Below are 6,834 nucleotides of genomic sequence, written 5' to 3' on the forward strand. Positions count from 1 at the left end.
ACAGATTTGAAACAGGCCAACTTTATGTCAGGTTCAAACACTGATGACATCTATTAAACAGACGAGAAGCAAGGAATCATGCAGAGACAGAGTAAAATTTTGCTCAATTGAGGGGAGACGTTATTTGGGCTGTACTCTAGTTACAGATCCAGACTACGCTCTAAAGTCCGGCCCACGTGCTTCCTCTATTTATTTGGGAGGTCCCTGGTTACATCACTGAAGCTGTCGCTGAGGGAAGGGGGTAATCTCGACAGCTCCAGTTAAACACAATATATGATTATTAATGAAATGCAAATGTGTTGATACTCGTGGTATCGCCCTGTCTCTGCTCTGTCTGCGTCACGGCACTCGATGTTCGGCCTTGGCAGTCAGCAGGCCGATTCTGGAAACAAGCACTGATACCAGACTGGCTTTGCACCAGTGACGTGCGGTCACTAGAGGCAGGTGAGGCGGGGCCGCACCTGCCATCATGGAAAGAAAAAAAAAGTAAAAAAAACAAAACATTTTTATTAAATTGTTATATGTATCCAGTGATTATACTATAAAGTTATTTTCCATTTAACTTCACCAGTTTTAGATTATTTTTATTCAAAATCGCTGAATTTTCACATTTGCCGTTCAAATACTGAGAAGAGACGGTGCGGTGAACAGCAGCCAGTTGAGGCACGTCACTCAGTTGTGCCTCACAATGGATTGCGGACTCGGCTGACTGCTGGCCTGCTGTGCAGTGAGACCGTATTGCTATATGAATTATATTATACATTTCCATAGTTTAGTTAGCTGAGGTATATAATGTACAGTGTATTTTGTCAACAACTGTATGTGTGTAAAGTATTTCTTGTGCTGAGCGATCATAAAACGGCTGCAAAAGACGCACTGGCTGAGGCTCGCCTCCTGCACCCCCGCCGTAGAATGCACGGCAACCCCTGACGGGAGTGTTATATCAACTAAAGCCCGCACTTAAACTTTCCACGTGCAAGATTGAATCTATTTAAAAAAGTTATTTCATAAGAAGCCAAAAAGTGCAAAAACAATAATGTTCGTGTTGGAGGAGTTGTGAATGACTGCAGGGCCACAACATTAGGTACACCTGCAGACTGCAGGTGTACCTAATTCACAACTCCTCCAACACGAACATTATTGTTTTTGCACTTTTTGGCTTCTTATTAAATAAATTTTATAACCTATTTTTATGGGCTTTCCTCTTTGTGATGTTAAGTTCCTGTTATGCGCTGTTATACAGTATATGCCTTGAGCTCTTATTTTGAAGGCGCTAAGAGCGGAAGTGATGACACGTTGGAGTGGAGCGGAAGTTTTTGAAAGAAGGTAAATAAAGTGGTCCTCGTGTAAACTGGAGCCTCCGTGTTTATTTTGTAGTTTCATACAGTATAGGCGACATTTATAAACCCTCGGTTACACTTTTTTAAATAGATTCAATCTTGCACGTGGAAAGTTTAAGTGAGGGCTTTAGTTGATATAACACTCGTCAGGGGGTGCATTAATCCAGCACAACAGCGGCTCATGGACTTATTTTATAAGTAAAGGTAAGACCATAATAACGTTTTTTTTAATTAAATGTGCTTTTTTGTGTGCTACAGTTTGTATGTGTAAAGTTAAAGTTAAGTTAAAGTACCAATGATTGTCACACACACACTAGGTGTAATGAAATTTGTCCTCTGCATTTGACCCATCCCCTTGATCACCCCCTGGGAGGTGAGGGGAGCAATGGGCAGCAGCGGCGCCGCGCCCGGCAATAATTTTTGGTGATTTAATAACCCCCAATTCCAACTCTTGATGCTGAGTGCCAAGCAGGGAATAATGCTGGTATGAGCTTTTAAACATAACCCGTTAACTGCTGCCAATCAAATGGTGAATAAGATACTCTTTAGGGTTCATATGTTTGTAAATCTGACTGTGATGAAGTCAGTGCCTCACCAGCCATCAACCTCACCGCACGTCACTGCTTTGCACAGATAGAAAAATACCAACTTCAGCACAATTGATAATAACTAGAGCAACGGCCCTTAAGCACAAGAGTTGTGTGATAATGTACAGGTAAAAGCCAGTAAATTAGAATATTTTGAAAAACTTGATTTATTTCAGTAATTGCATTCAAAAGGTGTAACTTGTACATTATATTTATTCATTGCACACAGACTGATGCATTCAAATGTTTATTTCATTTAATTTTGATGATTTGAAGTGGCAACAAATGAAAATCCAAAATTCCGTGTGTCACAAAATTAGAATATTGTGTAAGGCTAATACAAAAAAGGGATTTTTAGAAATGTTGGCCAACTGAAAAGTATGAAAATGAAAAATATGAGCATGTACAATACTCAATACTTGGTTGGAGCTCCTTTTGCCTCAATTACTGCGTTAATGCGGCGTGGCATGGAGTCGATGAGTTTCTGGCACTGCTCAGGTGTTATGAGATCCCAGCTTGCTCTGATAGTGGCCTTCAACTCTTCTGCGTTTTTGGGTCTGGCATTCTGCATCTTCCTTTTCACAATACCCCACAGATTTTCTATGGGGCTAAGGTCAGGGGAGTTGGCGGGCCAATTTAGAACAGAAATACCATGGTCCGTAAACCAGGCACGGGTAGATTTTGCGCTGTGTGCAGACGCCAAGTCCTGTTGGAACTTGAAATCCCCATCTCCATAGAGCAGGTCAGCAGCAGGAAGCATGAAGTGCTCTAAAACTTGCTGGTAGACGGCTGCGTTGACCCTGGATCTCAGGAAACAGAGTGGACCGACACCAGCAGATGACATGGCACCCCAAACCATCACTGATGGTGGAAACTTTACACTAGACTTCAGGCAACGTGGATCCTGTGCCTCTCCTGTCTTCCTCCAGACTCTGGGACCTCGATTTCCAAAGGAAATGCAAAATTTGCATGGTTGGGTGATGGTTTGGGGTGCCATGTCATCTGCTGGTGTCGGTCCACTCTGTTTCCTGAGATCCAGGGTCAACGCAGCCGTCTACCAGCAAGTTTTAGAGCACTTCATGCTTCCTGCTGCTGACCTGCTCTATGGAGATGGAGATTTCAAGTTCCAACAGGACTTGGCGCCTGCACACAGCGCAAAATCTACCTGTGCCTGGTTTACGGACCATGGTATTTCTGTTCTAAATTGGCCCGCCAACTCCCCTGACCTTAGCCCCATAGAAAATCTGTGGGGTATTGTGAAAAGGAAGATGCAGAATGCCAGACCCAAAAACGCAGAAGAGTTGAAGGTCACTATCAGAGCAACCTGGGCTCTCATAACACCTGAGCAGTGCCAGAAACTCATCGACTCCATGCCACGCCGCATTAACGCAGTAATTGAGGCAAAAGGAGCTCCAACCAAGTATTGAGTATTGTACATGCTCATATTTTTCATTTTCATACTTTTCAGTTGGCCAACATTTCTAAAAATCCCTTTTTTGTATTAGCCTTAAGTAATATTCTAATTTTGTGACACACGGAATTTTGGATTTTCATTTGTTGCCACTTCAAATCATCAAAATTAAATGAAACAAACATTTGAATGCATCAGTCTGTGTGCAATGAATAAATATAATGTACAAGTTACACCTTTTGAATGCAATTACTGAAATAAATCAAGTTTTTCAAAATATTCTAATTTACTGGCTTTTACCTGTACATAATTATTCTAACATTCTAGTATTTGTAGGAGTTGTTAGCACATTGTAAACAGAGTTCTTTTTTTGTCGATTTTGCATTCAGAAGTCTTAACAGCGGCTTTTCCGGATCCTGCTTGCCAGCTTTATTTGTTTAACGACGTGTTTGCTGGTGCTTATTGATCGAAGCACCAATAAGCCTGACGAGTGTTAATGTTGTCGTTATTGAGATCAATTGCTCGCTTTAATCGGATATTAGCCCGCTATATTGACACTCAAGGCAGTAAAGGTAAAAGCTTTTTAACTTCCTTACATGTCAGCCAATCAGATCGCAGTCATTTGTCACCTTGGCTTCTTTTCTTACTCACTCTTCTCTATTTCCTTCTGGCCTTGAGCCGACTTGTTTGTGTTTGACAGTGGAACACAAAAGAAGCCCAAAGTGGTGTTGATGAATCAACGCTGCCGCCTTAAACGTGGAGCAAACATGGCGTACGTAAGTGACAGTGTGGCCTCAAACTCAAAGCAACCTTTGCTTTTGGGTGTTTTTCCAAGGATGGTGTCCCTCGGAGACATGTTGCATAATAACAAGCTGGCACACGCCGAACATTTCCTGTCACAGGGTTGGATTTCCTTCCCAACATTACCACTGCAAACACTCTCACTGACTAATCTCCAGATCGCTCCTCTCTTTATTTGGCATCGTCTCCGCCTCCATCTTGCCATCTATCTCCAGAAATATTGTTGTTGGCATCACAGACTGCTTATCAACATGACGGAACAGGAGTGGTTCTTCTACCCACAAAGCCTAGATAAAGGGTTCTAAACCTTTTTGACCAAATTTTCCACTACACCCACTCAAATATAAACACTGAATCAGTAATCTTAGTCTTCGTTTTTTTTAAATTCAATAATTATATATAACCTCGCTACAGGTTACAACATTTTCAAACAATATAGAACCATGTTTTAATCACAAATATTATTATTTACTTAACATAAACCAGGGGTGTCCAAACTACAGCATGTGCGGGCGGCGTCGGGAGTTTAATAAGGAATCAGGCCGCAATTCACTTTAAAAGTCAGATTATATGCCGCTGCTTTATCACTATTTTGTGGGCAACATGACTAAATTAGGACTAGGACCGATTATCATGCTTAAAAGGGCAACATTTTGTTATATGACCCAATGCAAACAACCTCCCCTAGTCATGGTGCAATAAAATAAATCGAACCAATAAAAAATGCCAACAGACATGGTCACACATAACCAGTGTTGGGACTAACGCGTTACAAAGCCGTTATTTTTTGCGGTAACTAGTAGTCTAACATGTTGTTTTTTATATTCAGTAACTACCGTTACTACATGATGCGTTACTGCGTTATTTTACGTAATTTGTTATGTAGTATCGGCTAGAAACTGAGAAGATCTGAGTGTGTTTTATTTGAGCGCTGCGGTGTCGTCCTTCTGTGCCACAAAGAAGGAAAGAGGCGCGCTTTGCGTGGGTGGGTGCGGGGGGCGCGGGGGGGCTTGTCTGTATTTACTAACAAGACATCATGGCGGAGCCAGAAGTCGAGTTTCTTAACATGGAGATATTCTCACTACTTTTCTTTTGTCGAGCACAAAGAAAATAACATTTTAGTTAAATGTAAGTTGTGTCTTGGATCAAAGATCCCATCTACTGCCCAAAACAGCAATTCAAATCTGCTGAAACAGCTATAAAAGCAACATGCTTCGACGAAGCTAGTAAAGAGGGACACAGACTCCGATGCCACTACAGCTCCACTTAAGAATTTTAACAGAGGGACTGCTAGCCAGGACAACATTGATAGAGCCATTGCAGCGTATGTGCTAGAAGACATGCAGGCTTTCTCTACAGTGGAGTCGCCCGCTTTCAGGCAGCTAATTAGCATGATAGCGGCGTCAAACAGCAAATGGCACGGAAAACATGTTCCAAGTACCTGGACAGAGTGGACAGTGAGTACATAAAAATGGAAAGCAAGCTAAAGAAAACACTCCAAACTCTGCCTCTGCTCATCATTCAGCACTGAAGGTACACACACTCTGTCAATTCTCTTATACTCTTTCATTCTAGACTTATAGAGTGTTTGATTATCACATCACTCTAAATGTATAGACTATAAAGTTCACAAACATAAAGAGGAATCCTAGTGGGCCAGACCAATCTTTCCTTTTCTCTAAACTAAAAGTGGGGAAATGTGTAGAGTCTTCTGGGCTTCAGTACAGTGTTGATCTCCTCAATACATGATTTTATTTCACAATTCCTTGAGAGAAAAAAAATGCCTGGTTAGGCTTTGTGTATGTCATGTGTGCCTTCCTTGGGTGAAGCCAGCTTTACAGCTATGTTGTTATTATGCGGTTTGTTACTTAGGTATGTTATGTTGCAGCTATTTGAAATAGTTTTGTCAATTTGTTCTGGGCTGAAAAAAATTGGCCCTTTGAAACATATCTTTGTCTTCGTGTGTTGTATGTAGACCACATTGCTTAGCAGAGTTCAGTGATGCAAATGCATGTCAAGTTGATCAACACATTGTATTATTCTCCAGTGCAATAACAGTACTGAAATGAAGGCTAAAAGGGCATTAATGGGAGCCTTAAAAAAAAAAAAAAAAAGTAACTAGTTACTTTTCACAGTAACGCATTACTTTTTGGTGTAAGTAACAGTTACTTTTGAAATAAAGTAACAAGTAACTGTAGCTAGTTACTGGTTTTCAGTAACTAACCCAACACTGCACATAACACAATACAACACTATTTGTGGATATTCGAAAAAATTTCCATGCACCCTATAAAAAAATGTAAAAAAAAATCTGATTTACACCCATTTAATCCATTACAAAGCATGATGGGAAAATGCAACACACTTTTGATGAATGGATGATTAAAGGAGAAGATTATCACCAGACCTATGTAAGTGTCAATATATACCTTGATGTTGCGGAAAAAAGACCATATATTTTTTTAACCGATTTCCGAACTCTAAATGGGTGAATTTTGGCGAATTAAACGCCTTTCTAATATTCGCTCTCGGAGCGATGACGTCACAACGTGGCGTCAAATCGGGAAGCAATCCGCCATTTTCTCAAACACCGAGTCAAATCAGCTCTGTTATTTTCCGTTTTTTTCGACTGTTTTCCGTACCTTGGAGACATCATGCCTCGTCGGTGTGTTGTCGGAGGGTGTAACAACACGAA

This window comes from Nerophis lumbriciformis, linkage group LG25 (genome assembly GCF_033978685.3).
Source record: "Nerophis lumbriciformis linkage group LG25, RoL_Nlum_v2.1, whole genome shotgun sequence".
Lineage (NCBI taxonomy): Eukaryota > Metazoa > Chordata > Actinopteri > Syngnathiformes > Syngnathidae > Nerophis > Nerophis lumbriciformis.